The sequence below is a fragment of the Vipera ursinii genome (assembly GCF_947247035.1).
Source record: "Vipera ursinii genome assembly, chromosome: 2".
NCBI lineage: Eukaryota > Metazoa > Chordata > Lepidosauria > Squamata > Viperidae > Vipera > Vipera ursinii.
The window spans coordinates 131015473-131040165 of NC_139513.1; the positions used below are offsets into that span (position 1 = coordinate 131015473).

A 24693-nucleotide genomic window follows, 5' to 3' on the forward strand; every position below is an offset into this window, starting at 1 on the left:
CTCTGCTCCGTCTCCCTTCTTTAAAGATCAAAGGCTCTGGAAAATAGCCTCCTGCAGATCCACCTTGGCGCTGGATTCCGTTGGCCGTGTTTTTTTTCCCCTCAAGAGCTCAGCGCCAGGAAAACCCGATCCCAAAGGGAGTCACTTACAAGGGGTTCCCTTCCTTAACCTCCCCCTCCCGCGCAGCTTCCCTTGGAAGGGGGATTGGCTCCTGCCGTAGGTGGCTCCGGTGGCTTTTGTCTTACTCCTACGAAAGTCGGGCTTTTCGTCGGCCACGCAGCGGAGCAAGAGGCGATTAGATACGGAATGAAGTCGCGGAGGGGGGGCAACGCCGAAGCGAACGGAGGAAAGAATAATACTGTGGCAAAAGAAAGCAAAGGTAAATTGCTATTGCCATTACCAATAGCTATAGGCGCTCTCGCGTACAATCCCAGAATAACCGAAACACCACTTGAACCACATCGACGTGGCCAAATGCACCGCCCGTCAATTGCAAAAAAAAGGCAGCTTTGCTCGGAACAGCTTTGCATCCTGCGAGGGTCCCCCTAACACCACATCTGCTTGAACTCACTAGGTCAGGGGTCGTCAAACTTGGCCCTTTTATGACTTGTGGACTTCAACTCCCAGAATTCCTCAGCCAGCAGGGCTGGCTGAGGAATTCTGGGAGTTGAAGTCCACAAGTCATAAAAGGGCCAAGTTTGAAGACCCCTGCACTAGGTGGATAAAAATACCAAATGCAGTCTGAACATCTGGCTGACCGGGCCACCAACCATAATATAAATAACAATCGCCTCTGTCCGTTTTCAACCCCTGGACCTTGCTTGCTCTCTCTCGCAGAGCGGAAGTGTAGAGACCTCTGACGTCATTTTTGGGACTGTGAACGACCGACGGCGGGGTGGGGGGTGGGATTGACGTCATCGGCCGCTCCTCGCGAGGCGGCCGCCCGGAGGTGACGCTCTGGCTTCGCTTTCCTTTGTGTGCCAGCGAGGCTTGGAGCGGCGTAGGCGACAAGTTAAGCTGCTGACAGGGGCCCTTCTTAATTAAATTTGAAAAACGGCCTATGTAAGAAGGCTTGGAAGCCAGTCAGGCGATGGGCTCTGGGCCTGAGCAACCGCCGCAGGCTAGCACTACCACCCACAGCCCTGATCCCATGACATGTGCACGGATTAGGGGAAAAAAAATCCCTCTTCCCTGAGTTTTGCCTTAACCCCTTCGGCTTTCCAAGACCGGCTTGCAGCAGACGGGATCCTGGCAAACAGGAATATTTTTTTTAAAAAAAATACCAATGCGTTATTGATGTTGATTTAGACCAGGGGTCTTCAAACTTGGCCCTTTTATGACTTGTGGACTTCAACTCCCAGAATTCCTTAGCCGGGCAAGCTGGCTGAGGAATTCTGGGAGTTGAAGTCCACAAATCATAAAAGGGCCATCTTTGAAGACCCCTGATTTAGACATTGCCACCCTAAAAGGATCCGTTCGTGCGTTTGAAAACAGCAGTTTCATTCAAATCCGCAAGCCCTGGAGCAGGGGCAGTGCAATAAGGGAAAAGGGGGTTTTTTTGGTTTTTTTTTTGGTTTTGTTTTTTAGTAGAAAAGCAGAGTTGAGGATCCCTTATGGTGGCTGAAGCTGTATGAAGGGCTTTTCCTCGCTACGATTTAAATTGCTGTCCACCAATGATCCTCGAGTCAAACAAAAGGATCAATTTGCTGCCCCTCTTGCCAGTCATTTATTAGTGGCCTGCCTGTCAAATGGTGCTGCCCTGATCTGTGAATATGTCATTTGCTGTAAGCAAGGTGATGATGGTTTTCTCCTCTGATATTGCTACCGTCTTTCAGCCAGTCTTAAAAGCCAGCGTTGGGGGGGGGGAAGCATCCATTCACCAGGGCATTGCAACAGTAATGGAAAAGAGGTGATTTTAAGGCTTTGCTTGGGTTTCTTTAAGCTGGTTTTGTCTGCCTTACCATGTTGACATTTTCCCAATTAAAACAGAATAAACATACACTGAAAGGAAACCTGGGCAGAAATAGACCTAGAAGAGAGGACAGAACAGCTTCCCGTGTCCATCTAACTAGGTCCTATAACAGTGATGCCGAACCTTTTAGAGACCGAGTGCCCAAACTGCAACCCAAAACCCACTTATTTATCACTGGGTGCCAGGTGGGTGTGGCTGTGGTGGTCATGGAAGATTGGATGGGTGTGGCCAAGGTGGGTGTGGTCACCTCAATGTCGCTCATGGGGAGGGACACCTGTGGGGGGCAGCTGGTTGAAGAGGCAAAGTTGCCACCTCCGAGGCATGGCACGGGTGCCCACAGGGAGGGCTCTGAGTGCTGCCTCTGGCACCCGTGCCATAGGTTTGCCACCACTGTCCTATAAGTACTTCAGTTGGTGAGTTGGTCATTTTTTTATTTAGAAACCTTAGAGAAGGGGAGTGGTTGAACCTGAGTGTATTTGGCAGCTGGCATTTTCTGGACATTGCAATAATGAAAAACAGGGCTGCTGCATCTAAAGGCAAGATGCTCCCTTAGTGGCAATTGAGAAGACCTTTAACATGAAACAGCACAATCAGAATCCTTTTTCATTTTGAAATAATATAGTGGAAGTCATTTCTCCTGTACCTTGTTGAAAGTGGAAAAAAGTTGGTGTCAAAAATAAAGAAGGAATTTGGAAAATGAACTAATGGAGAGGATAAATGCCGGGAGAAAATGATTTTCTGCTCATACAACAGATTTACTATGTAACTGCCTTTCAGATTCTGGTTAGAAAACAATATGTATTTTTATATCTTGAAGCCATGGTGGAATAATGATAGCTAAAAGGAAAGAAATTGTACTTTATATGACTACCCTTAGGGCATATCAGCATTTCCAACTTTTCCCAGTGCAGGCATGGCCCAGCCATCATTTCTAGAGGGCAGGAATACATGATGTAACCCCCAACCTTCCCCCTAGCCAACAGATGGTGGAACGTCTGCCCAGATTGTCTGGTTCCACATGCAAAACAGTATTTTCTGTCTTGTTCTGGCTGCGTTTGTTACCTAGTTCCCATCCTGTGTTTCAAGTTCTTGTTAGAAAACCCTTTTATTTCAAATGGTTGTAGTAGCTTGTGGGAGGAAGCAAGGAAACTCCCTTTTCTATGATTGTTAGTTGTTGCTTTCCATTGCTATTTCTTTTAGATGTGTAATGGTGGCGTTCTAGCACATCTTCAGGGTTCCAGGTTGAAAAGAGCTATCTGAGTCATCATCATTAATCTTTATAATACTCTTCCTTCCACAGAGCCATAAAAACAATCCACAGAAAGAACAATTTGATAAAAAACCCAAACAAGCTCTCATAAAAAAATGGAGTCCATTTCAAAATGCAGTTTAAAATTTGGTCTGCTCCAAGATCAGCTGCCACCTTGCAGAAGGTTAGGTGTTTGACTATGTCCTTTATGATATATAAATGAAACCACACCCCTCTCCAAAGCAGTGTAAGGTCAGTGCTGCAGAGAAGACTCTTCTACTGTTGACTACATTGGAGCCAATCCATCCCCAAGCTGATCTTAGTACACAGGTTCTCTGGCGTTGGGAGAGATACAGTAGTCTTTTAAATATAAGGCCCTTAATCACCACAGATTACTATTCTTTACCAAGCCTGTTTTAGGCTTACACTATGAAGGAATCAACATGAAAAGGCCTGAAAGTTTGTCCCATTTTCCTTTTAATTTTTTAAATTTTTTTTAATCCCATTTATATCCCGCCCTTCTCTGAAGACTCAGGGCAGCTTACAATCTAAAGCACAAATCAATGTGCTTAGCAATAGCCTTCATTCTGTGTATATGCCTGCTTATTAGGGCTTTTGCCCCCCCCCCAAGCGGCATTATTACAAAGTCAGCTTATTGCCCCCAACAATCTGGGTCCTCATTTTACCTACCTCGGAAGGATGGAAGGCTGAGTCAACCTTGAGCCTGGTGGGACTCGAACCTGCACTAATTGCAGACAGCTGGTGTTACTTAAGGAGGCATTAGCCCACTGCTCCACCAAGGCTCTTTATTGCTTTTGGAGGCCAAACAAAGAAAATTACTATAACCCCCATCTCCCTACCAACCCCAAAAGTTTACCAGCTCTTGGTTTAGAGAATATAAAGAGTCTCTGTCCTAGGATACTTTTAAACTACTTTTATGAAGAGACATGTCTCATTGTCCTCTTGAATTCCGTTGAAATCAGCATCAGATAATTACTCTTCCTTTTTATTGGTCTAATGACAGTAAGCATGAAGAGCCTTCTGTAATTTATGGGTCAGCATGTGATTCTTCAATGAGGCGTAGTTGAAGGCTTGTCATATGACAGCATTTATTCTGCAATATTTGTGGCTAGATTGCATGTTGAATCCGAGTAAAGTCAAGGTCATGTTTCTGTTAAACTAGTTGTTTGAGATTGAGTGGAATGGTATGAGCAACAGGGCAAAACATAAAATGAAAGAACTGCATTGTTCCTGTTGTTGTTGACTAGTGAAGTTCTTTCCATCTCTTGACCCTGTGCACATGATTTCATGAAAACTCAATGGTAACTGTTTGAGTTCTTCTTTCATGTCATCAGTGACAATATTTACCCATTTTTTTTCTATTGGCTTTTTTTAAAGATGTCTTCTGCAGTGACATCTGCTTATGCATTACGTGTCCAATATCTTCATGATTATTGCTTTCAGTCATCAATCTAGTTTTGTTACATTTAGCATTAGTTTCTTTGTTGCTATGGTGAAACATATTTTTTCTTATTAAAAATTATAATTACAATGATTAAAAACAAAAATAAAAATAGAAATAGAAAATAGAAAGTGCAGGAAAAACAGAAAATAATACAAATAAGAATATAGGGAAAAATATGTGAGGAAATTACTTTCCATAACACATATTCATCACAAGTATAAACAATTTTAGTAACTTATCAACTTCTCTTCAAATACAACATATGCTCTTCCCATGGCCCATCTTCTATCTATAAACAAATCCTCCTCAATTGAGTTCTGATGTCAGCAATAATCTATTAAGAGTTACCAAAAAACATCTTTTTAAACCTTGATCTGATAAACCAACTTTATACTCCTTCCTTCTACAATCTTGATTTTTAGGCCCTTCAAATAATGTCATAGAACTTGATTTTTCATATTTTTTTTCTTTGACCCTTCTCAAAATTCTTCAAATCTTTAACAAGCCTCTTCTGTAAATCCAATATAGGAAAACTATCCAGGTCATCTTCTTGGTTTGATATTTGCATATCCATTTTAATTATTGACCATCAGTTGGTTTCTTCCAGTTTAAAATCTTTTTCCATGTCATTTTTGTAGTTTGTCATTTCTAAATACTTATTGAAATCAGACTCAGTCAAGTCAGGTACAGCTTGTTCCTCTTCCATAACATCTTTTAAACACAGTCTATCTATAGAGACAAACATTCTTAAAATGAACTCCTGGGTCCTTTGTTCAAAAATATCCTTCCATCCTTCCAGTGTGTCCATTAGTAAAACATTTTGGTTCATTCTGTATTTGTAAGTCAGGTTTGAGAGGTCTTCTTGTAATAATTAGTTCCCTCTAGTATCCAATTTTTAAAGTCTGACTTTATCATTAAAAAAAAATACTTAAAAGGCATTTGTTTTTATTCCTTCTCACTGCACTCTTGGTTGGGTTTTTTTTGCAGACTCTTTTTCTTTGTTCTCTTCATTTTGTATTAGTTTGTTTTTGTTTTTATGTTCTAAAACTTTTAATATTTTTTATTTTAAAAAAGTAATTAATTCCAAAATCTTATATCAAATTTATCATGACCTTTAGTCTGTTTGTAGTTTTGTAAAATCAAAGTTTTAATTACCTTTCTGTGCTGTACATAGTTACAAGTATGTCTCGGTTGAGCCATGTAACATACTTACTCTGTAAGTTGCACTGGCTCTAAATGGACTTCTGGATGCAATTCAAAATGCTGGTTATTGCCTTTATATAAAGACTGTCCTAGGATAAGGCTAGATTATTTGTGTGATCGCCTGTCTTCAATTATTTCGTCTCATCCCTCCTAAGCAATGCCATCTAGTGGGACCCTGGAAGTTTGCCTTCTCTGTCCCAGGGTATGGCTTTGGGAACATTCTCTTGAGAGGCTGGATTGCCAGACTTTTATTTATTTATTCATTAAATTTATATGTTGCCCATTCCATTGTATGTATAGCAATTCTGGATGGCTTACAACATTATAGAACGACAATATAAAACAAGGCATATAGATGTGGTCCTTTCCTTGAGCATTTGGCGTAGGTCACAGCTCTGCAACCCGCAGCTCTGGAGCCGCATGCGGCTCTTTCAGCCGTCTCCTGCGGCTCCCAGTCCTCTGCCATGTCCAGTCCAAACAAAAAAAAGGTGGGACTAAAAAAGTTCAACCAATTAATTCAAATATGCAGGGTAGGTGCATATCTCGCCTTGGCTCCACTCTTCAGACAAACCCTGTTCTACGCATGTGCGCGCATGTGCACACATTTGTTTGCGGCTCCCAGTTTTTCCTTTTGTGAGGGAACCGGTTCTGAGTGGCTCTTTTACTGTTTCAGGTTGCTGACCCCTGGCCTAGGTACTATGCGAGCCTGTTTTGATATGGTTAGTGTTTACTTTGCTTAATTCATGAAATATTTGTATTTTTGTAAAATATAACCTTTATTGCATTGCATCCTGTGTTGATGGGCTAGCCATATAAATCTATACAATGAATATTTTAAGTCTTCATTTGAAGCCGTCAATTTATCTGAGACTGTTAGTGTTTCGTTTTGCAATTTTAATTCAAATTTTCATGTTTTCCAATCCAGCATTTCTCCCGATATTTTCTGCATAAACAGAATGAGTAAGATAATAGTATATAACCTTGCTGTATTTAATTTTGAACCATTTACTCCATATCCCATTTGAATTGTTGAACTGTTGCTTTAATTAAAAAGCTGCTCATTTAAATATAAATGGTTGGATAGCGTTTGATAAAGAGATCAGCGGCATATACCTTTTTAAACAAATTTTTAAACAAACAAACAAAATGGTTTCTGACCAGTGATAGATGAATGGATGAATAGATGGATATTTTAATGTGGAAGGAACAACAAGCTTACATTTTTATGTGTGTTGCATTTATCACAAAGGTGTGATAAATGCAGTGTCAGTAAGAAGTAAACATAAGATGAATATATATGAAAAACACAGCCAGCATTATCTTCTGTGCACTTCAATAAAAGCAGACAGAGCAATAAAACAGCCTTTGAAAGATGAGCCATTTTTTTAACCTTTGTAATTCATTAAAAAAAAACCTAAAGGGAAAAAGAAACAGCTTCAAGCAGCTCAGGTGATATTGTCTCAGGGCTGGCTGCTTCCTTTCCTTATATCTTTTTTTTTCTTGGACAGGTTATAAACCTGAAACACTGTTTGGTTTGCCATTTCATGGAGGCAATGCCTGGGAGATGTGCTTTGGTGCAACAGGCTTAGCAACCCACGTTACCCCTTCATGTGGCATGTTAGGATATGCAAAACGGAACATTTTCTACATGCTTCTTGGGGTGGGTGGGTGGGGGATGGGGAGGGGAAGACTCCTGTGGAAAAATAACCAGCTTGACTCACTCTGTCTGCTTCCAACCTTGGCTGGATTAATTAGTGGTGTTGGCAGAAGAACTGCAATACTATACAGAGTCTGCCTCCAAAGCGAGAGGCTGAGAGAATTGGAAAACTAGCCTTTCATCGTTAGTCCGTCATAATTTTCCCCTCAGGGTCAAGCTGAACGTGACAGTTGTCATGTAGCTCATCTATGTGTGCGTGGGTGGGTGGTGGATGGAGTAATATATATATTTTTTTGCTTAACTATCATAAAGAAGAAGCTGAACTGCCTTGGAACGATGGGATAGAGGAAGGATACAAGGACACACTCAAACTGAACATGCATATATGAATAGACTCACAACTTGCGGACATGCACACACACTTATGCAAACAATACGCTACCCGAGGGTAACCTCTAAAATACAGATTGAGAAAACACTGACTGCTCCCATTGAGTGGTTTGTCTGCATTTTTTCAGCGCATGCTTGATAGTCTCAACTTTGGTCTTACGTATAGTTTATTGGCAGCAAACGGGTTTCACACACAATATCTAAAATATGAGCTAGTGCCACTGGAGTGTTCATTATAGTATATGGTAGTCTTTTTACACACACACACACACACACTTGAACCAATCCTGAATTTTGCAATTCCCAATTCCCTGCCAGATATTGCAGCTCAATTAAAACAAAAACAAACCATAAAAATCAAATATGGTTCGTTTCATTACTAAGACTTTTTAGATAAATAATATGCCTGCAACCTGTTTGAATTGTCTCATTCATCAGAACCATGACAGCAGCATGCCTATGGTCACATTTTCTATTTAAAACACAGCCGTAAGGCATTACTTTGTTGATTTGTGTGTTTAGATTACATGTGAAAAAAGGGTTAGGAATATATCTCACAAGTTGAAAGTGCTAGCATGTTTTCATTGGGTCAATACAGTCTTGAAAAAATAGTCCATGAAAGTTACTGGACAAAGTTCTGGGTTTTTATTAAACTGCCAACCAGATATTTCTACATATCCATCCAGTTTGACATAGTTTTCTCTAAACTATGAAACGGCACAATAATATGGCATCTGGCATAATTCGCTATGGTCTTTTCCTTATACCTTGCTTGCTTGCTGTGACATGAAGATAACTTGCTAACTTTTTAAGGGTTACCTTTTATTGAGGTCACTTTTAACTCTTCCCCAGCAGTCTGAAATGATCTTTAATTCTACAAGATGTGGCAACAGCTCAGGAGAGCTGTTCTCAGGTTATATGCAATGGTTGTGGAAGAATCTTGGGGGAGCTGAAAATATAACAACTGATTGAAATGAACCAGACTGAATCCAGCAGATATTATCTTTGAGCAGTAAACCTCTGCTGTTCAACTTTTTCAGGTAGCTTCTATCTATCTCACAAATGATCTGCATGTTTTCTTCCCTAGAACCTTGTAGATAAGGAGCTCATCTAATGTCTGACACCTTGCAAAGCACCAGAGAGGCAGCAGATACCAAATGCCTTTAAAAAAATGTCCATGAAAGAACACCACTTTAAAACTGAATCAGATAAATACATAACTAGATAACCTCAGCTATGTGGTGGAGTTGAGAAGGGTGTGTCATGAGGATGTATCCTTCAAAAATGCCTGGAGATATTAGTGGGATGTGTGGGTGTGCTCTAGGTCAGCGGTCCCCAACCTTTTGGGCACCAGGAACCGGTTCTGTGGAGAGAGGTTTACCGCAGACCGAAGAGGGGATGGTTTCTCATGCTACCTGCATCCCACGGATGGGGCTTCACTTGTTTGCGCGGACCGGTTACTGGCATGTCGCGGCCCGGTGCCAGTCCACAGACCGGGGGTTGGGGACCCCTTCTCTAGGTTGCTATTTGGTGTTGAAAGAAATGGGTCCCCCCACACACACACTGATTAGCAGATGGACTATGAATGCAGAAACTTAAACCAGGCAATTCCTTAATTTTCATAGGAAATCTTACTGTTAACTCAATTTTCTGGCATGTGCTATTTGTCAGTACTTCAAAAGAATGGCTTACCGCCTTTCATTTTTTTCTAGTACTTTGCCAGAATTTTGAAATTAAGTTATCAGGAGGCTTAAATAAAATGAAAACTGGGGAAAACTCCTTATTACTTTGTATTCTATTTTTTTCTTTAGTCTTTATAAATGAATGCAAAGATTCAGAAATAGTAGTTCTCAAACTTTGGTATCTTAGATTTCACAATCACTCTTATCAAAAATTCCATCACGATAAAAACAAATGTTCCTTTCTTGTCAAGAAGGACATCTATACATTTATAGTCATTTTGTTGTAAATTTATCATTTGCATAAATTTATCATTCACGTAGAATTCCAAAAGTTTAGTTAAAGTTCAGTGACTTATCCCATTTTCCATCCACACTATTTCTGAGTCCCCTTTGTGATTGAGGCCCTCAGTTCCAAGTCGTGGATTGGAACTGTATTGTGCGTACTGTATTCTGTCTCCTTGCCTGCAAATTTGGAAAAAACCATTCAAATTCTTCACAAAAGAACATTAGCATATGGTCAAAATGTGCCACATACTGTAATTAAAATATTTTTCTTATTAACTTAGAGATAAAGTTTCTCTCAAAATTATACGTTAGCATTTTTGTTAATTAATTTGCCAGTTTCAACAAAACCCGTCTCAGGAAAAAGGTGCAGATCGTGTGTGGCAATTACTTTGGATGTTTCTCAAAAACATCAGTATATTTTCTGCCCATTTTCTGAAACTCAAAGGGAAGAAAAAGATGAGTAGTAAAGTAAAAGTAATGGAGAATGTTGTAAAAAGTTCTGCTCTTCATTGCAATTATATTAACTGTTACATCTTTTATCTTCAGTGGGACAAAACTCTGACTCAAAGATACATGCTAGGAATGATGTGCATGGTTTTTCACCAGGAGCTTAATTTTTCTGTTTAAATAACAGTTTCGAAGGTGCAAATGATCAGATCTGAGACTATGCCAAGTTATGAAACCTCCCTTTCTCCTTCATTGCAGCCTTGACACAAATCTTCCCTAAAGCTGTTATTTATAAGAGGAAGGGTTATTTTTGCACCAAACACACCTTTAGTATAAGAAACATTCTGGAGAGGAAATCTCTTAAATTCATAGAATGAGAATAAAGAGATTTTAAAGCCAACATCCACCATCTAACCAGAATTTGGGTTCTTATGTACTCCATCAGGGCTCCCATTTAAGAAAAAACTTCAGCTTAGGGCCCAAGCTACGCCATATGTTGGTTACTTGGTTTGAGAAATCCACAGTGTGAGGTCTTAGGGCCATGTGCACAAACCCTTTCCTCTGGAAAGCTTAGAGGAAGTTCACAGAGCTCTTACAAAACTTGTCATTAACTATAATCCTCAATGTAACTGAAGAAGATAGCCACAGGAAATCAACAAAGGTAATTAATTAAATGAACTTACAATTATAGAATGAGACCAACTCTAATTTGTATTCTGATTCCTCTCACTTTTTCCCCCCTGCAATCCCACCTACTTTTACAAGTTCATGGTACAGTAAAAATTATCATAAAATCACATCTGGTCACCTGATGAGTCATTTAACAACCGCATTGCTTTGCGACTGAAATTCTGGTCCCAATTCTGGCCATAATTTGAGGACTGTTTGATTAAACCTCAATCTCTGATTTACTATTTTCCTGCGAAAGTCTTCTTAACTTTAAAATAGGTTATAAAAATGTATCCTTCTTGGGGGAAAACAGGGGGGGGGAACAATAGCTTGTTTCAGAGAGGATGAATGGAATGTGAATGGCCTTTGAATCTCAGGCTGGGACTACACTCCAAAACATAAGTAGGTTTACTAAGATAGAAACACCAAAAATAGATGTAATTTAAATTTTAAAAATGACAATAGGTTTCTCCTCCTACATGCTTAAATATTTTCCACTTCTGACAGATTCATCTTGACTTTTTTGATCCTGCCCTGCAGATACCTCCAAATATAACAAAGTCACAACAAAAAGTGAACAGGCTCCCAGTTGTCTCCCCAACCACACAAGCCGTCACGTGAACACTTCACAGTTATACAACTTTGTGCTATACTCTAGAAAGGTGTTCCCTGTCAAGTGAGATATAGTAATTCAGATCCAAGACAGACTTGCATGTGGATTATCATGGAGACATTTAGGGAAATGCAATATTATGTGGTCCTGCTGGGAAATGTTAAAAAGTTGCTATTTTGAGATGTTATTCCCCCGCCCACACCATTTCTTTATAAAACACTTGAGAACCACCTCAGCTAGATTAACTTGCTTCTTGGGAGCTTGTTTGGAAAAATGTCATTTTACACAAGTATTTTCTATCAACCTTTGTTTCCAAATGTATGAGTCAAGCAACAAACTGATGCAGTCGGAAGGCAAAACTCTCAGCAGGCCTTCCTCCACCTGCTGTTTCCAGATGTATTGCGCTGGAGCATTTTGAAAGCCGACATCCCACATATTTGGAGGACAACACAGAAGCTCATTTCATGGCAGTTGTCTGAAGGCTGGGCCTATGGATCTCTATTCTTGCCTACATTTAGCTGTTAGACACACACACACACACACACACACACACACACACAGAGAGAGAGAGAGAGAGAGAGAGAGAGAGAGAGAGAGAGAGAGAGAGAGAGAGAGAGAACTTTTCATTGAGGAAACCTGACCAATTACTATACAGTTTAGGAAGGGTTGCTGAAGCTCCTTCCTAATTTACTACCAAGATTTAAGAGTGCAGATGATGGATCAGTGAACTTTAGCCACTAAGTGGCTTGAAAAGCAGTCATTAAATACCCCAAAGACCACTGGTGGGATTCAGCCACCGGTAGCTAATTTTTTGTTGCCCAGGCCCAGAATGGACTTCTGAAAGAGGCATCCACGCGGAGAACTGGTTGTTCACATATTTGAATCCCACCATTCCCAAAGACTACACTTAAGGTTGTAATGAGATAAAAGAAATGGACAAATAAAAAATGTCCAGGATGCTATATTTAAGAATGAACTATGTGATGTTCTATAGCTCAGATACTTGGATTTGATTTATAGTTTAGTTTATGACAATACTAAGGGACCCAGGAACTAGTAATCACTCTTGCAGCAAGATTTTTTCCCCCCAAGAATAATGTTGCTTCGTAAGAGAAAGATTGTCCTTAAACAATTTTTTAAAGCAATTTAGCTTCCCTTTTTGACAACTGAGAGTAGCATTAATCAGATTCCTAGGAAATCTTTCTAGGATGGTGTTGCCAGAGTCAGCCAGCAAATTTGCCACACCAAGCAACTTCATAGTAATATACTGCATGGCTGAATGTCTCTGATGTGAGATGACTTGGTGCCACTTTCAGGATACGCACAAATGCAATAAAAATGGGCTTTTAGGAACCACTGGATTTTACCTGAGAATTGGGAGGTGCACCTTTGTCTCTGCCTTGAACTATACCATACTACAGAAAGTAGCTGGTGGGAAGATAGCCATTATTTCTGCCCCGTCTTGCTTCCAGCAACTGTTGTACTCCACTACTCTGTCCATGAATGTTTTAGAGTGAAAGCTCAGCTTTTCCCCCCACACAAGAACTAGCTTTTGGCTTTGCAACCATCATAAATGCATGCCGATTGCCAAGCATCCAAATTTTGAAAATGTGACCATAGGCATGCTGCTGTCATGGTTCTGATGAATGAGACAATTCAAACAGGTTGCAGGCATATTATTTATCTAAAAAGTCTTAGTAATGAAACGAACCATCGGCACTCATGGAGGGATGCCAGAATCTGAAATCTCCTCCCCCCAAACCCATCGTAACACACACACAATCCCTACCCTTATCTACACATCATAAATCACATTATCCAATTAGTTTTACATATGAGGTCTCTCCTCCCATTCTGTACCCGGGCTTTTCTAATCTTCTCAAAATAGTCAGTAGAAAATTCCCTCCCTTCAAGATTCAAAGTGAGGCAGTTTAAACAAAAGGCTGTCTCTTATATTGTCAGTGCAAAAACATGTCAATGTTTGCAGCATTGACAGTTGCAATGTGTGCAGTGTGAAAAACGGTCATAAATCACCTTTTTCAGTGCCATCGTACCTTTGGACAGACGCTAAATGAATGGTTATAAGTCAAGGACTACCTGTAATTGTGTTAGTTTAGCATTAGGGAAACAGCTGCAACTTTGCAGTGGATTGTCTCCTTTCCCTTCCTCTTCTTCTGCAGAATGCAATAATTGTGCAGGTGAGCTAGATGGTTACGTTCCAATTTTCACAGAAATGAGGATTTCCTAGTCACACTCCTTTAAAATACTATTTTTTTAAAAAAATAAATGCCAATAGTCTTAATTAATTTGGGAAACCATGAGATTATATAATGGATGAATTATCCAACTAACCATGACCATTTTCCCCCATGATTTTGCCGTCTAACCAAGATACAGGGATCCGTTTAACCAGTGGTGAATGGACTGTGTCCTGACTGTGGTGAGCAATTCTGTTGATTGGTGTCTCTTATTGTGATTTTTCTTATTGTTATTGCTAATCATCTATGGTGTGCTGAACCTTTGGCCAACAAATCAGGATCAGAACATTTGCTTCAGTCCATCTAGTTTATCTGAAGTAAATGTTCTGAAATATGTTTCACCTAGGAATTTAGACTGGCAATTCCAGTTCACAGTCTTACTGTTTAGGGACTAAGCTAAAATGGATAGCAAATATTTATCCCAGAATTAATATATCAGATCTTATTTATTTTTTTCCTTCTCAGCAATGCCAGACATATTTTTCTGATATATTTGATTTGAAATAATTGCTTGTACAATATTGATATGAATAAATGTAAATTATGGCTCAAATAAATGTCTCGGGCTTACTAAATACATCCAGAAAAGCACTTTTTGAAAGTCCTAAACATTTATCTTTTGAAGATTTTGGCTTCCACCAGAAGGGGTGGAATTCTGTGACACACCCCAAGGTAGAAATATCTCCCACTTATATGAGTTATACAATAATTTTATGGCACCCAGACTAAACATGGATATTAGGCTGGTTATCTGCACTTACTTATACAGAAACACACAAAACAGTTGGCATTTTATAAAAGCGCATGGCTTTTGTTAATAAACTTCATGAGATGAAAGACTAAAGCAATCTCTCTTAGTGAGCTTTGTACCAGGTAATTAAAAATCCATCACTCTGAGTTAATTGCATAGAGATAGAAGCTTTGCAATGTATATTTTGCAAAAATAATAATAATCATGTGAATCATGTTTCCTTTTGTTGTTCAGGCCACAAGTTTCCGAATGGGAGGATAAGTGCTGTTTCATACACTTTTCCCTGTGGGAATGAAAATGCTTGACAAGGTTATCCAAAGTACTTTCTCCAATAGGCTAGATAAATGCAAAATCAAAGTTAGAATTTAAAACTAACATTTCTTCTAATATTTCCTCTGTAATTAAGTTTGTTTTAAATCTGCAGTGAATGGCCAGATATGAGCAGCAGCAAGACAAAAACAGTCATGATATTTATTTTGCCTATAATTTTGCTATTATTTTTCTTTTTTGCTCCTTCCAGTAGAAGTGATTGGTACTGAAGATATGGTTAGAATAACATTCCAGTATAAAATTTCCAAAAAGTGATTCATATGCTTTCTCAAACTGTAATAAAACTAATCTTGTACAGACAATCCTGCAAGCCTATTTTCTTTCAGTGAAAACCATTTGTAGATAGATAGATAGATAGATAGATAGATAGATAGATAGATAGATAGATAGATAGATAGATGGATGGATGGATGGATGGATGGATGGATGGATGGATGGGCAGACTGACAGACAGACAGACAGACAGACTGACAGACAGACAGACAGACAGACAGACAGACAGACAGACAGACAGACAGACAGACAGAGGTTTCGTTATAGAGAAGAGGCAGACTGCAGAGTAGACTCCTCAGATCTGAAGTGGTACTTTCTTCTTACTAGGATGCCATCACAAAATACTGTAGATGGGAGTCTCAGTTTTGTATCTCCATCAATTGCAACTGACAGTTTGACCATTAAGAGAAAAAAAAGACATCTTACATGTATGAGAGAGGTAGATATTATTGCTAGTTCAAATTAGAGTAGCCACATTGTGTAAAAAAAGAGTAGTGGTTTAGTTTAGTGGTTAGTGTGTTGGACTGGGAATGGAGAAATCCAGGGTCACATGTCCATTGACCATGAAGATCTCTGAGTTATCTCAGCCCATGTCATTATCTTCCCATGCAGCTCCTTTTTTTGTTCTTCAGATCTGGTTTACCAGAGAAAGCTCAAGAAGCATTTCTATCTAAAAATAATTGAGCCAAGTTTCAACCTGCCTGTGTCTGGCCTAGAGACAGAAGACCTTAGAATGATTCAAAGGCCATGAGACCAGAGTTGCATGTGTCTAATGTATATGTTAATTCAGTTTCCACTGGATGAATTTAAGTGCTGTCATTTTACCAGCAATAAAATTTGTTCTTGACAATCCTTATCCTGCTATGGAGCCTTAGTGGAGCAGTGGGCTAATGCCTCCTTAAGTAACACCAGCTGCCTGCAATTAGTGCAGGTTCGAGTCCCACCAGGCTCAAGGTTGACTCAGCCTTCCATCCTTCTGAGGTAGGTAAAATGAGGACCCAGATTGTTGAGGGCAATAAGCTGACTTTGTAAAAATGCCACTGGGGGGGGGGCGAAAGCCCTAATAAGCAGGCATATACATAGAATGAAGGCTATTGCTAAGCACATTGATTTGTGCTTCTTAGATTGTAAGCCGCCCTGAGTCTTCGGAGAAGGGCGGGATATAAATGGGATTAAAAAAAAGAATGGGAGTTTATTGTGGATTCCACAGCTTTGTTTTCTCCCCCTACCACCAAACATCACCAATCAGTGTGCAAACATCACCTCCTCAATGTGAGATGGGGCTTCAGCTGAAGAAGGCAGCTAAGTAGCTACAGCGTCAAATAGCACTAAATCTATCCGGTCATTAACTGATGCCATACAAAACATTTGAACTAAACGAGAGGGCCAGATTTGTTTTGTTCATAGGTTTAGCACCATCGCAGAATAATGTTACATTTATATTCAAAGGCATCCTGGTGTAGATCAAAGAATGAAGAGAACATCTGTTTCAGAAGCTGCTCAAACTGCTTCTGATTTCTGAGCCAGGGATCAACTTGAAGACTGGAGTTTTACAAGCAAAGAATTGGACCCTCCTTCTGCCCAAAGCAGAATAGGCCTCGAATACAATGCTCAGGTTCAGCCTAAAATGGCCAAAAGTATCCAGCTGTATCCATCCCATTCCCTAGGAATCACATAGCTGGACTATTGACACAATGGCTGGGTAAATATAGAGAATTATACCCACAGTAAATCTTATGGTGAGATAAAGGGGAACATACTATTTTAAACCAGTACAAGGAAGGATGACTTAGGGCTGACTGATGCAGGGGCAGGGGAGTGCATGAAGAAACATCAAGAAAACAAAGTAAGAAAAACAGGTTATTAGGGTATGTTTATGCCACAGTTAGATACAAGTAAGGAAAGGAGGAATAAAAAAATGGACTTCCTGAAATTAATTTGAACAAATTTGAAGGGAGGAAGGGCAGAACAAACTTTATTTATAAATGCATCTCAAGGACTCAAGGATTCCCAGTTGGAATCCATGGTCATAATTCTTATACTTGACATTCACATTATCTTATTTCCTTGGCACCTGGAAAATCAGACTGTAGTACAGTTTGTGTTCTTAATTTATGTCTTAGTTCTGGTTTTACTTGGGACTTTCCAGAAGTCTCCCAGCTTTGATCTTTTAGTCCTGAGTGCTATTTCTCTTTCCTGGCTATGAAATGCAAGAAAAGATATTTAGCCTCAGGCAACAGTCTCCAAATTTAACCTACCTTTATGAAGTTATTGTAAAGTTTAATATGGAAAGAGATGCACCATAAACAACAACAATAATAATAGAGTTGGAATGGACCTTGGAGGTGTTCTAATCCAACCCCCTGCTCAGGCAGGAAACCCTATACCATTTCAGACAAATGGCTGTCTAATCTCTTCTTTAAAACTTCCAGTACTGGAGCATTCACAACTTCTGGAAGCAGGTTGTTCCACTGATTAATTGTTCTAACTATCAGAAAATTTCTGCTTAGTTCTAGATTGCTTCTCTCCTTGATTAGTTTCCATCCATTCCATCCATTGTCCTACCTTCAGGACAATTATGATAGTTGGGGATTAAAGGAGTTGAAGTATTTGGAGAGCACCAAGACAGGAAAGGCTATCTTTGTATGTTTTGCAAACAAATAAATTTAACATTAATTGTGAGATTGTAATTAAAATGGGCAGTGTTTAACATGTAAAAGAGCCTTGGTGGAGCAGTGGGCTAATGCCTCCTTAAGTAACATCAGGTGCCTGCAATTAGTGCAGGTTCGAGTCCCACCAGGTGCAAGGTTGACTCAGCCTTCTATCCTTCCGAGGTAGGTAAAATGAGGACCCAGATTGTTGGGGGCAATAAGATGACTTTGTAATAATGCCACTTGGGGGGGGGGCAAAAGCCCTAATAAGCAGGCATATACATAGAATGAAGGCTATTGCTAAGCACATTGATTTGTGCTTTAGATTGTAAGCTGCCCTGAGTCTTCGGAGAAGGGCGGGATATAAATGGGATTAAAAAAAAATGACAATTGTGAAATCCAAGGATTAGGATTACAGATATGCCTCAATTTATGGCCTACTGTATTGTTTAATGATTGTTCAAAATTACAATGGTGTGGAACAGGTGCTTCATGGCCCATAAATCCCTGTCCGTTGTAAATTGTCATGCTCCCTTTCCCTGAAGTCACATGACTGCATGTAATGCACATCAGTTTTATGTTTCATGATCACATGTCTGTGATTCAGGATTTTTTTTTGCTGGTTTGTGGTTTTAAAAAAAACATACATTCATATGAATGATTTTTTTTTAACTTTTACAGCATTTGCTTAACAACTGCTGTGAAAACTGCTGTGAAATTACTTCTGGTCACATGGTTGCCTCAACTTATAACTATAATGACTTATGACTGGATTTCTGGTCCCTATAATGGTTGTAAAACGAGGATTACCTGTAGAATTGGTGTTGTGGGACTTGAGGTGGTAATGAAAACTTATCTTAATTGTATTTTTTCTGGAAATAATGCTTCCTTTGGAACTAATGAAATCTGAACTGAGGAAATGCAATCTGCCACTTTGACATCTAGAATAACTGGAAGATGCCATCAACAGAGGAAGAGAATTCTCCATTTTCTATGGTCATAACTTAGTCATCCTGTTATTGGAATTCTGGAATCAACCACATTAGTACTTACATAACAAATAGCATATCTGAATCACCCACTCTGATAACGAAGATGATTAAAATGTTCTTTCATAAGGCTTTATATGCAACATATTATGAAAATTACTTGGCAATCTATAATAAAAAGATAAAAACTTAAACCAAAATTCAATCTGTTAAAATGGTGTAATCAACAATTAAAATCCTGTCCTCAGAGATGTGCTTTAAAAATGAACAAAGATTTTAAGTCCCTAAAATTATCTGAAGAATAATTGTAAACACATTTAAGAATTTCAACAAAATTCATGCCCACCAATGCACTTATCCATTATTTCCCCACTCAGCAGAGCCCTCATTTCTCCCCTTGGGTTTGGCCACTAAAATGACGTTTAAAAAGCAGGGTGCATCACACTGGTCTATTATTTGGACAACACACTTTCCTCTATGCCTGATGGTAGACAGAATTGGGTTTTCCTCCCCCCTCAGTGAATTTAATTTGTCTGTAAGTATAGCATTAGAGGGGGAAAAGCCTATCAAATCAAACATATGGAGGTCTAGATTTTGCAATCAATGCTCAGATCTTATCAGGGATACCGATTACATAATCTGGCTGTACATCAGAGTTGGAGAATCTTTCCCAGCTGGAACCTCACCTAAGGCCATATGACAATGGTTATGACATTATTGCTCTTCCTCCACAAAGCTCCATCCCCGTTTAGAGACCAAAGAGCTGACTTCATCAGCAGCGTTCAGTTTTTTACAAGGAACTCTTACTACAATGGCAACAAAAATTCCAGGCTTTATCTGGAGATTTAAGTCATTGACTTATCAACCTACCTTAAAAGAATTGATAATGTGGAAGGATTTGTGATTTCACAAACCTACATTTAGACTGAGATCCTTCCTCATATTGCTAATTATTGGGGTGCTTCAACATACTGGGTGGGGGTTTGGAATTTAAAATCCAGCAAATCTCATGTTGCTTTAGTTTCTGATATACTAAAGTGATATGCAACACTCCAATATATTAGATTTCAAATCTCATGATGAAGATACTTTATTGTCATGTTGTAAATTCAGCAAAGACTGGAAGTGATCTTTCCAATATTCTTCTTGTGGGCATATTTTAAAGCTGCGAAGATTTTTCCTTCCTTCCTTCCTTCCTTCCTTCCTTCCTTCCTTCCTTCCTTCCTTCCTTCCTTCCTTCCTATCTTCCTTCCTTCCTTCCTTCCTTCCTTCCTTCCTTCCTTCCTTCCTTCCTTCCTTCCTATCTTCCTTCCTTCCTTCCTTCCTATCTTCCTTCCTTCCTTCCTTCCTTCCTTCCTTCCTTCCTTCCTTCCTTCCTTCCTTCCTTCCTTCCTTCCTATCTACCTATCGGGGTCAGTTCCAAAGCAGGAAAGAAGTTATGAGATTTTGTTTCTCAGCAACAGAACAGAAATTATTATTATTTCATAGGAACATCAATTACCGGCTTACTACTTTTTGTATTGTCTTAGGATGGATATAGAAAGCCTTGTTTATTTACTACTAATTGAAGCACTTGGAGTCATAAGTCCATGCTGATCTGTTTCAAATCACTTAGAGATCTCTCAGCAGATCTTTATGTCCCCATCCACTTCTGCAGCACAGGAAGCGGCAGCCTCTCCCATTTCCTCCACCTTGTAAAATTTCATGTCCATAAAATGGTGTTGGCAACAGCAGGTGCTGTTTCCCCAGTGTAAGCAGCTGGAAGGCTTGATTAGTTAAAGTCTAACAGCAAATGCCTTCAGTTTCTCTGAATGACTTGCAACAAGCAGAAAGGATATCAGCCACATCCAGAAAACTCTCTTCTGAGTACAGTGATTAATTATTTTGGTATGATTTCACAGCACAAGTTGTCTGGAAATAATAGGAACTGTTGTCCCCCACGAACCTGGGAGGCTTCTGGTTGGTTGGACAGGAAGTATTACAAATGGCTGTGCACTGTGTGATTAATTGTGTAGCAGTCTCACTCAGTAAGACACTACTACAGATCTTGCATATTTATATGAAATGTCTATCTGATGCTCAAAAACCAGTGCAATTTTAGGCTTTTGTATTTAGCCAGTTAAGATAGGCCAGTGTCAAAATTATCAGCTTAATATCTGAAGATCAGATCCAGAGATTCCTATCTTTCTGGAAACCGATGATCCCTGCCTTTATGCTGTCATACAACATTTTGGGTAGTTTATTGATTTCAGAAATAAATGTAAGGTCGTGTGGAAACACTGAGGGTAGAGAAAGCCAAGGCCCTTCCTTTGGCACAGTTGCATTAATCCAACTATAAATTCTATATCAATCTATATATATTTATTTACTCTTTCACTTTCTTCAAACCTCACAGTGTAGGAAGAGCCCATACATATTATGGTGAATATGTGCATGTCACTGGTGTTTAGAAGTTGGTTTATGGGGTTAGTCCTCTTCCCCACAGTTGAGTTAAATCACTTTCTACCCAAATGGAAAGATGGAAAATGTCTAAGGCTGATTTAAGTCCTTGCCTCTAAGTGCTTAACAACTGCATCACAGGATGAAACGTACCTGGGATAGTTTGCTTGGATTTTGCTAGTACTCCTTGCCATTTCAACCCAGAGTTCTTACTGGAGGCACAAATGACCAGGCTCAGATTATCCTACTTTGGAAACATCATGCAAAGATTTAACTCTCTTAAAAAGGCGGTAATGCTGGGAAAAGTGGAAGGAAAGAAAATAGGGTGATTCTGTGTTCTATAATTAGCTACAAACTGGATGGATTCAATTACAGTGGTGATGTTACAGAACTCAGTATAGATGTCCACAGATAAATTTTGTTCATCACTGGAAGTCCTGAAAGACCAGGTTAGGGACAGATTATATATGAGAAAATCAATTGTTATGGAGAAAATCTATGTGATCACTAAGAGTTGGCACTGACCTGATGGCACATAATCAATCAAACAATCCTCACTATTACCACATGGCAAGCCACAATAAAATGTTACTCATAGTGGAAGATGGAAGAAGTAGTCCAGGGGGAAAAAGCATTCAAGTTCAGTAACTTTCATCCTTTCAATATTTCTGTGCAATTATTGTTAACCATCTCTTCTCTTTGGCTACTTTCTGTTACATCCTCTCTTTTGGTTTGAATTATATCTTTCTTCCATATTTCTTCCATAATAATCCATTTTGCCTGAGCACAGCAGGGTAGGTTGATACTAGTCTTTTGCAAGGCCACTCAAAGAGCATCCATAGCTAATTGTGGACATTCACTGGGTCTCCCTCATTTCTAATCAACTTTAATTACTACAGCACCCTAGATCTCAAAGAGGCTGCTGAATGGAGAATGCTTTTTAGTACATTTTCAACTTCTGTCCTTTATTTGCCTTGGTTAAATAGCCAGTCTCCACAATCACAATGCTGAGACTGGGAAGTAACATGACAAATCCTAAGGTTGGCCCAAGCATTTTAATTCTACAGTGGATAGGCCATAGATTTTCTTATTTGCAGGTACCTGAGTTTTTCAGTTATGGAAGGATTGAAAAAGACTTTGATCTTAGGCACCCAAGGCAATGACATACAGCATGTAGTCAGTTGTTTGGCTTGGATGTCATTATCTCTCAAAACTGCCTTCCTTTACCTATAAGAAAAGGTGAACTGCAAGGTCAAGTGTCACTCAAACTTAATATAGATATCTGTTTCCAATGGAATTGAATATAGAAACCTTAGCCAAGGACTGCAGTTAGATAGAGAATACATACTATATTTACTTCAGTAATAATGTCTGTTTCCTGTCTTCACTAACACAAATGGATTGGAATAAAATGTTATAGTTATCATTTTCCAAAACATATCAAATGTAAAATACCCTAAAATTAAATGTGCTGCTTATAGACACATATAAAACAGAATTAGCAAGGGGCAATATTTCTAGAAGAATGTAAACGTATATATAGCATTTGAGAAGTTGTCCCTTTATCTGGAAGATAATCATTATTCCTCCAGTTAAAACTAGGTATTTATTCTGGACTAGCTACCAGTGCAAATATTAATTACTCATGGGGAAAAAAAGAAAACTATTTTAGCTATTATCTTCAAGATTTCACTATTTTTATTTGGGGGGTGTCAGATGCTTCCTTGAAATAATAACGCAATGTATTTGAAAAAACATTTATCTCCATCTTTTTTTTAAAATATTTTGCAGAAAATTAGTCCTAACAAAAGGATTAATTAACCTGGTACAGCAGCAAAAGTTCTTTCCTTCAGTTTTTCTTCTTGATACAAACTTTAATTTCCTGGAGTTTGCAACTCTTACATCCAAAAACAAAAGCTCTGAATGAGCTCAGGGACCTGCTGGATTCTAGGATTCACCACTAACCCTCCAAATTCTGGCAACATTTAGAGTTCTAATTAAATGTACCAAGGAAAGATTACCTCACAAAATCCATAAAAAGGTAACCCATTCTTACATGCTTCCACTCTATTACCAGAAGGATAGATTCATATATTAGAGGGCTATAAGATCAAAGGAATTCAGCTCAGTTCTTAATAATCTGACAGGTTACTTTTTTTTAAAAATTCCAGAAGTACATAAAATACACAGTGTCCTGCAAATTCCTTAGTAAATCATTAAAAGGATTCTGACTGGACCCTTCTTGAGTACCGGTAATTGGCATTACTTCAGTATCAGCTTTAAAATTTCTTTTCAAGGCATTTCTAGGAACTGGGCAGCTTTCTTTAACAGAGCCAATAAATTCTTTTTCCTAAAACAGGAAATGTAAAAGTGAGGTATAGTAAGCTTGTGAATTTCCTAAGTGTGGAGATAAATGGGTGAGGACCTGCAGAATGAGAATCTTAAGGATTAAATCTCCATAGCAAATATATATTTCAGGGGCCAGGGATGGGTTGTGTGGAGACACAGAGACATGCTATGGAGCAGACCAATAGAAGAATGCTTTCCATGTATTTTTCAAGTTTCCACTTGTCTCCTATAATTACAGGATATGCTGGGCTGATTAGCTGTTCCCAAAATAATAAAGAGGTGTTGAGGTTAATAGCCAACAGGAAGTTGAAACCTTCTTCCAGGTCACCAAGGACTATTTTGTGTGGAAGTGACAAAAAGCAGGTAGGATTAAGAGCTGTTGTTTGGTAAATCACAGCAGAAAGCTATTTACTTCCCTTGGGAAAGTTTGAGGTAAGAGGAACTTGCTCTTTGCAAGTGTCTAAAAGCCTGAGCTGCAATTACATAGTTTTTGTCAGTTTTTGAGGTGAAAAGCATTGGTGGATAATGAGGGCATACTGTATAAAAGTAAACTTTGGACATTACAGTAGATATTTGGACATTGCATTTTGCTTTTCAAAATTTATTTTTTTGCACACTTTCAGCCAAGGGAACAACATTTGAAGCTTTAACTGAGCAACATTCTTTATATGTATTTCATTATTTACATTAAAATGCTGTAGATCATAATATTACTGTTGAATGATATTCCTTATTTGGCATTATCACACATTTAAGAAGCTTGTAGTTCATTCTGGAAATGCTTACATGACCTTTTAATTGATTGATTGATTGATTAAATTAATTAATTAATTACATTTCTGTTCTGTCTTTCTGTCTATCCAACACTTGAGATGATCTACATTAGTGAAAAGTGTAAGTCATTCTCTTTGATGTTTGTTTGGGAGTCATGACATACTCCAAATCCATATCAAAAACTGAGTATTTCAGTTTCAACCACGAAATACTCTATATTCACTTGTCAAATGACTGATTAAAGGAT

The 24693-nt window shown here is 38.9% G+C and overlaps 1 long non-coding RNA gene across 2 annotated transcripts in view; it reads left to right on the top strand.

Annotated features, from left to right (window-relative positions):
- The first annotated feature begins 262 nt into the window (after positions 1-262).
- Positions 263-24693, top strand: part of LOC310633612 — a 35922-nt gene continuing 11491 nt past the window's right edge. The window contains exons 1-2 of one of the 2 annotated variants that reach the window (XR_014491040.1): positions 347-379; positions 23911-24035. This is a non-coding gene — a long non-coding RNA (uncharacterized lncRNA). Of the gene's footprint in view, positions 380-23910; positions 24036-24693 lie in introns of both variants that reach the window. The other variant, XR_014491039.1, reaches the window with a different exon arrangement.